This window comes from Camelus dromedarius, chromosome 4, assembly GCF_036321535.1.
Source record: "Camelus dromedarius isolate mCamDro1 chromosome 4, mCamDro1.pat, whole genome shotgun sequence".
Taxonomy (NCBI): Eukaryota; Metazoa; Chordata; class Mammalia; order Artiodactyla; family Camelidae; genus Camelus; species Camelus dromedarius.
Genome location: NC_087439.1, coordinates 92950203 through 92958606, shown reverse-complemented (window position 1 = coordinate 92958606; position 8404 = coordinate 92950203). Strand labels below are relative to the sequence as shown.

Genomic DNA, 8404 nt, shown 5'->3' with positions numbered 1-8404 from the left:
CCACATGGGACTTTAGCCCGCGGCAAGAGGCCTCGAGAGGTCCGGGGACTCCATGCACACTGCTTGCTTCTGTTTTAATTTCACCCACGTGGGCTGCCTGTTTCTCTGTATTTTCATTTCATTTTCGGAGGCACATGATGTAATCTTGCTTTCAACAAAATAGTTAATTATATTTATTTTTTAAGTTTTTGGGGGGGCGTGGGTAATTAAGTTTATTTACTTTTTTATTTGTTTTTAAATGGAGGTCCTGGGGATTGAACTTAGGACCTCATGCATTCTAAGCACATGCTCTACCACTGAGCTCTACCCTACCTCCAAAATGGTTAATTTTATTTTTTTTTAATTTTAAATTTTTTTTTAAATTTTGGGGGTAATTAGGTTCATTTACTTATTTGTTTGGTTTTTTTTAATGGAGGTACTGGCAATTGAACCCAGGACCTCATGCATGCTAAGCACCTGCTCTGCCATTCAGCTGTACCCACCCCTCAAAATGGTTAATTTTAAATTGGTGTCTATTTAGTTCTCTCTCATGTTCCTAAAGATCTTGCGGTTGATGATTTATAAAAATGGTGTGGTGATTTCATGATCCTACTGGAAACGATGACTGCCAGGGAGGGAATTGAATCTGTAGGATTTAAATGTGCCAAGCAAGTATCCATGCAATGAAAAACAGTGACACATCTTTGTGTCCACCAATGGACACACGTCTACTAATGGGCACTTTTTTTGCACTTCACCTGGATAAGGAGATGCATATTGGTGGTTGCCTTGTTCTGTAAGAACCCAAGGTAGGTTGTGAATCATTTCTTTCTAGTAATACAGAAAATACAGTTTGTATTGTATGCAGGTCATGGTGTTCTCATTCTCTGGATTTATGCATAAGAAGCTGTATTTTCCTGGGGCTCAAAAAACCTGGACTGAAATCCTGGCTCCACATTTTTCAGGCATGGACCCTAGGGCATAGTACTCAATGCCTTTGAACCTCAACTTCCTCACCTATAAAATGGGCATAAGTGGTTAGCCATAAAGACGTATGATTAGCCAGAGAAAGATTGATTTTAAGAAACTGGCTCATGCAATGGTCAAGGCTTAGCAATTCCAAACTCTACAGGGTGCACTGGCAGGCTGGAGACCCAGGGCAGAGTTGCACTGGAGTCCAAAGCTGGTCTACTGCCACCATTGCTTCCTGCTCAGGAGAAGTCAGTCTTTGTTTAGTCAGGCCTTTAACTGATTGGATGTGGCCCACCCATAACATGGAGAGTAATCTGATGTCCTCAGAGTCCACTGAGTTAAGAGTTAATCTCATTTAAAAGTTATCTTCATGGAAACATCCACAGTAATGCTTGATCTGGGCACCACGGCCAAGCTGATGTATAAAATTAAGCATCACATAAAAATTAAATAACAAACCCTTGGAAGAATGCTTAGCAAATTAATTACTCAATAAATGGTAACTGCTAGTAAGATTTCAATTCGATAAATATTTTTTAGTATGTGCTACATAAAAAGGCAACAGGGCCAGAGAATATCTAAATGGACTAATAATCTAGCTCAGCCCGCTTAAACAAGGTAAACGCAAGAGTCAATAGGGAAGCAAGAATGGCCAGGAGGATTCTCGGGGCAGGGGCAGAGGTGGGGGGACACCAGCAGTTTGCCCAGTGCTCCTGACCTCGGTTCCCAGGTGGTCGCGTGTCTCTTTGAACAGATGCAGAAGCGCCCAACGGGAGAGAAGGAGACTCAGGCCAGGAAGAAAGAGCCAGCTGGAAACCACGGGGCGGGGACTGCAGCCATTTACCAAGGACATGATGCGGGGTGATGATGTAACTTTTAATTACTGCTACTATGTAAGGCAATTTTATTAATTAAAATGTCACCTCTGCCTCGCCCACCATTTGCACAAAGGTCTAAAATCATGCTTCTGACTTTACATTCTGTCTGGATCATGAATATTCACTGCCCTGACCCCAAAGGTGTTCTTGCTGTGAGTCTTACCTATCAGTACATTGGCACAAAAGTGTATTTAAAATCCCTGGAAAACCTCAGTGCCTCCATGCCCCCAGCCCCGCGCAGCACCTCTGCGTCCAGCAGCTCCTGGCCTCATCTTGGGCCACCCTCCTCCCCACACGAGGCTCCAGCCACAATTGTGTCCTTGCTGTTCCTTGGAGACAATGAGTGACTTCCATCCCATGGCCTTTGTGCCTCTCCTTCCAACACACAACAATGACTTTCCTCTTGCTTCCCCCCCTCAGCTCCTTCTCATCATTTGAGTTTTAATTTGAATAGCACCTCCTTGGAGAGCTTCCCTGACTGCCCACCTCAACATCACACAGCTGCTTGTTACTGAGTCCAAGCTGGTACTGCTCGCTGCACAACAGGCCAATAAATCGAGAGACGAGTTGTTGAGGCAAGGAATAGCGACTTTATTCAGAAAGTCAGCAGCCTGAGGGGATGGTGGACTAGTGTCCCAAAGAACCATCTCACCTGAGTTTGGATGCTAGTTTCTTTTATACAGCAAAGCAGGGGAGGTGAGGAGGTAAGTAAAAAATGGGATAGATTGTTGCAATTATTTCCTGGGGTTCTGACCAGACTCCAGAGGGGATGTGTTAATTTCTCCTTTCTTGGAGCCATTTACAGGTAAGACTGGCCAGGGTGTTTCCTGTGAGCCAAACAAAGATATTTTAGCTTATGCTCAGGCATGGGAAGCAGGGTTCCCAGAGATGGGCCGTTATGTATACTTTAAGCTATAGGCAACATCCTTTAAGTGGTTAACTTGTGGCAAAAGAACACAAAGGTTAAAGTAAAAGAAACATTCAATATGGAGTCAGATTTGTTCTTCCCTGCTATTCTCTGCCCCTGACATCAGTTTGCTTCTTCCCTTTTAGGGCTTAACACAAAGCACAATAATATTGCATTGTTAGATATGTTCTTTCTCCCATAGTTGACTAGAAGCTTGGTGGGGCAGGAACCACGCCTGTCTTGTCAATGCCATACTGCAGCACCCAGATGGAAACACAATGAAATATTTGTTGAATGAATACATGAATGAGTGAGTGAGCACACACAGTCTCTCTGAATCCCAATCCAAGTCTTTCTTTTTGAAGCCAGTACTGATTTCTGGTGTGTGAAAGGGACACAAAACAGTGCACTATGAAATGATGACCACTGTGATTTGTGATTCTGTTACTCTTAACCTGGTTTGAACTCAATTCCATTAGAGTCTTCCAGATTTAACTAACCATACCATCTGGCTGCAAACTCCAGGGTCTCATTAAATGAGCAGTAATAATAAAAGTAATTGCACAAGAGTAGAGGAGATTAAGCAGACAGCAATAAAATGATGTTGCCAGCACAGGGCTATTGATTTTGTTGGTAGCTTGCTGGCGCGAGGATACATCGTTTTGTTTCTCAGATTCATTTGGTTACAATCAACATTGACACCGGGCAGGCAGAGCCACCACTGATTAGTGCTAAAAAGCGATTACTACTAAAAATGCCTCTGCAGAGTTCTGTCATGACTGATAAACCTAGAAGATTAAATATAAGCCAGCCACTGAAATTCAGGCCGTAATGATTTCTTTCATTGTTCTCTTTCTGATCTGCAGAAATGTGTACAGCATTCATTCCAGCCGTTTTCTGCTGTTCCAACAAAAAATTGTTTAGTTAAGGTATTAAAATATTTGTATCACTAAGTGAGGAACACATTGTAGCTTTTCTTATACAGCCTCTGGAAGTTCATAGAAAATTCATCACAGGAAGCTTAACCAGCAATTGGGAAAAGGCTGAATAAAGCTGGGTGGGCGTCCACATCATAGACTAATATGATTCATTACTATCTTCTTTATTATTTCTCTTGAGATAGTTTCTTTTCATTTTGATCATCTCTACAGTAATATTATTTGAGAAAAATCACTGAATTTAGAGCAAGTGTAAACCAAATCTTCATCAGATCCACAAACCACAAATTTTGCAGCTGTCTTCCAATTTCTTGTAAAAGCATGGATTCTAAACTCCTGAATTCTACTGCCGAGAGGATTGCCAAAGATCATACCTTTCCATCTTCTGGAAATGTCAATATTATTGCTACTTTTATTTTATAAGGGACGACATGTTTATTTGCAAGCAAAATAGTAGAAATCAGGAGTTCTTAAAGTGTGGTCCCCAGACCAGCAGCCTCAGCACCACCTGGGAACTTACTGAAAATGTGAATTTGCAAACCCAACCCCAGACTTACCACATCAGAAACTCTAGGGGGAAGACCCAGCCATCGATGTTTCACAAATCCTGATTTAGAGCAATAGTTCTCAACTCGGGTGAGTTTGTGCCTCAGGACATTTGACAACATCTGGAGACATTTTCAGTTGTCAACATCTGGGGGAGAGGGTGCTACTGGGAATCTAGCAGGTAGAAGCAAAAGGTGCTACAATGCACAGGACAAAACCCCATAACAAAACTCCAAGTCCAAAACCTCGATGGTGCCGAGACTGAGAAGCCCTGGTGAAAGCAAAGAACCTTTGATCAGCAACCCTGAGTCTTAATCATGGTTTCCTATTCATTTTCACTTATTGTTTTATTTTGTCTTTCAGTGTTTTATGTCCTACAAATGATTCTTTCTTGTTTTAAACCCATTCAACTTGTTTTTGGTTTCTACTAGTGTTATCTTTAGAAGATCTTCCTCCAGCTTAGAATCACATAAATGTTTACTTATATGTTATGATTTCCCTTTTACATTTAATTAGTTAATCCATTTGGAATTCATTTTGATAAAAGTTGTGAAACAATGATCTAACAATTTCTTTGTTGTATTAAACTCCTTGTACCTGAAATATGTAAATTGTTTCTATTTCCTGACCAAGCCATGACTAAGAGGATGTGCTTCATCAAAACAAGAGCATTAGCTAAGCAAAATGAAGGATCAGTTTGAATCAGCTTCATCTTCATGTGACCAAAAACTCAATACCAGACTAAATACTATGGAAGTTTATTTCTCACACTAAAAAATAATAATAAAACTGTGACATAAGCATCCCAGTGCTTGTTTTGTGGCTTAATAATTATTAGAGAACTAGACTCCTTCAAAATATTCTTGTCATTATGGTCCAAAATGATTGCTGGAGCTCCAGCCATCACATTCTATTCCATGCAGCTTGATAAAGAAAAATACAAAAAAAAAGGGTGAGCCTCTTTTCTTTAAGGACACTTTCTAAAAGACACATACAATATTATTGCTTACATCTCATTGGCCAAAAATAAGTTACGGAGCCCACCTACTGCAAGGGAGGCTAGGAAATGTAATGCATATCTAGGAGAATAGATGTTGGGATAGCAATAATAATCTTTGCCAATTTGAGTTGTAGGAACTAGGGGATTTATGCTTCACAATATGAAGATGAAGGGAATCTCCAGGGAGACAACTGTACAGGGGGATGGAGGGAAACTCTTGAATGGAAAGTTCCAAAGAAAATAATAAATTAAGAGTCCTTGACAAAGAATACTGACAAGAGATTTATACTTTTAGTGGAGAATTTAAAGTTATTTCTGATGGGTACAGAGATATATCTTATATTATATATTATATTTCAGGAAAAATAAGCATTTCTTCAAGAAAGAATTATCAGTTAGGAAAACTTCAGTTACAGTCTGGTAACAAACATCCCCCAAATCACAGTAGCTGAAAACAATACGATGTTTTTTGCTTATGCTCACTGTGGATTGAAAAGGGGCTTTCCTCATCATAGTAGCAAAAGGACCCAGGCTGATAGAACAACTGTCTTCTTGAACACTGGTGATTAGCAATGCCAGGTATAAGGAGAAACCCAGAGAATTTCATACCAGCAATTAAATGATCTGGAGATTACCAACCAGATCTAGTCATATGACTCCACCCAAGTTCAAAAGAGCAGGGAAAACGTCCTGCCATGTACCCTGAAGGTTAGAAACCCAAATATTTAACACTCAAATATTTGACACAGAGCATGTGACAACCACGAAAGGAAAGGTGGTGTTGCTGTGAACAACATTTATATGGTCACCACCACAAACACACTACACAATAATAGCTGGGAGGGTGGAGGGTCAGAGGAGCGTTTACTGCATGGAGGTGGGGTGGGGGGTAGAGACAGGACAAAAAGAACTGGGTTCTCATCTTTCACAAGCTGAAGTCACAAGAATTTGAAAAATCAAGAAACAGCAGTATCAGCCTATTATTTAGAAAGATGAAAATGAAAAAGCAGAACATATAAGCAAAGGCTTTTAAGTGTCTGCCTCAGTTCTTAGTTAGGGTGTGGTAGGGTAAGGATTGCTCTTTTCACTACAAGATTTTTGTTGCTTTCTGGCTTTTTAAAATATGTCAAATATTGTTTTGGAAAAGAAAGAAATATTTAAAATTTCAAGACTGGGAGGAAATAATTCAAATATTTCACAGTTATCATCTCTTAATCTTTTAAATGTACACCACCACCACATCACCTTCCACTGCAAAAGGGAGACATGCAGTGATTTACCTTATTGGCATCTTGGTGCCACTCAACTCCAGGTGCTCAGATCTGGAGCAAATCCTGGTCCGTTTCCATTTTCACAACCAGCAAATAAGCACCACTGAAGAGCAAAGAAAACTGAAGAACTCAGGAACCCCCCATCAAAAGATAATTCGCAGACTTTTACCTTCCAATAACCACATCCAACTCTGTACCAACCCCTTGGAAGCACAACAGCATTGCCATGAGGCTGGAATCCAGATAATTTTAAAACAACACACTTTCCTGTTAAAAATTTAAATCAGTGGACATGTTTGCAGGCTCAACCTTTGAACGCGCTCCAAAGATGTATCTAAAAGCTCTGGGATGCTTCCAAATTCCTGGGCTCACTTTGTATCTCTCTGAAATGAGCAAGAAATAGCAACACATTTTCTTCCTACTTGATAAAATATAGATATTTTCAGAACAGACATTTTCCAAGCATGCACTTGTTTGAAGGACCAGAGGAAACGGGAACTGCTCGGGGCCAGCACTGCTCTCTCCTGCTGCAGGCTTCTGGAAGGACAGTCCAGGTGACTGAGGCTGTGAAACTCTTTTTTGATTCACATAGTTGTAAATAATAATGACAATTTTGCATCTTCTCACCAGATGCCCCGAATCACCCTTGTCTTCCTTCTAAAGACTGTGATGCAGGTGTTGGTGGGAGAAGACACAGAACAGGCGAATAAAGAATTTGTCATCCCACCTCTAGACAATGCCCCACCTTCCAGGTCTCACCTCGTGCTGTCCAATCCTATTATGCACATTAGAAACCCACAGTTACCTCTGCCCCCTTGCTGGACTCTGAGATATTTCTAAGCTCAGCCCCTCCTCCCACCCCAGGCAGGTGGAAATCCTGGGCCAACTGGGGAGATGGTCATATTCTCCAAGAGACCCAAAAGAAAGTAATGTGAATCATTTCCAAAGTCGTCCCCCCACCCCATTTTGATGCAGGCCCTTGGATGTTGGTTGCCTTGTACCAGGGGCGGTGCTGAGCACTCGTGTCCCCACAGCCGCCCCATGGGGGATGCTACCCGGCCCAGACAGCAGGGCTGTGCCGGAGGCGGGGGCTGGCCTCTTCACCTGGTGGGGATACTGCCGTCCACTGGGTACACGTGCCGTGGCCCTCGGGGTGATAACGGCTCTCTCTTAGGGACAACACTAGAGGGTTGATTGTCGAGGAAGAGGAGAGTAAGGAAGGGAAGTAAGGTAAAGGCTCACCACGAACGGCGGGGCCTTTCTCCCTCCTTTCCCAGCCTTCCTCATGGCCAGCCATGGCCCCACCAGGCTCAGCTCAGGCCCCAGCCCACGCTGACCCCTCCTGCCCCTCTGCCCCGCCCCCGGGCCCCGCGGCGGCTCTCCAGGATCTCCTCTGTTATCAGGCCTTTCACTGTGCTGGGGTCTTGAGTACCCGCGTCTGCCTCCCCCATTAGACAGTGAGTCTTCTGAAGACAGCAGTGATGTCGTTTACTTCAAATAATTCAATAAGTGGTTTGTTGAATGAATGAGTGAGTGAGTGACTGAGTGAACAAACTCAGATGAGGAAGCGAGTTTGGTGACTTGTCCAACTTCACGTAAACCTGTCACTCCTGAGCGACTCTAACAGCTGTCTCCCAGCTTCTGACCCAAGGCTTTTTCTTCTGTACGTTCCTAAACCTTGGATGTTTTCCTCACTCACAGGAAGATAAAATTCAGCAAACAGTTGTGGGAGAAATTAGTTTACCCACTCGAAAGGGAATAGAATATAGACTAAAGACCTAGGAGGGCTAAAAATTTACAGAATTAGAAGGAGGAAAAGAGAACAAACAGAGAGAGAGGCAAACCATCAATGGCTTCAGAGTTTCCCACGGGGATTGTCCCAGGGATGTGGCTTGTGTGGAAGGAGCAGACGG

The 8404-nt window shown here is 42.4% G+C and overlaps 1 long non-coding RNA gene across 1 annotated transcript; it reads left to right on the top strand.

The window, feature by feature from the left end:
* Positions 1–144: 144 nt before the first annotated feature.
* LOC116153135 (uncharacterized) lies at positions 145–5023 on the top strand. The gene is made up of 2 exons (XR_004136909.2): positions 145–788; positions 1706–5023. It is a non-coding gene; the product is annotated as an uncharacterized LOC116153135 (long non-coding RNA).
* The last annotated feature ends 3381 nt before the right edge of the window (positions 5024–8404 follow it).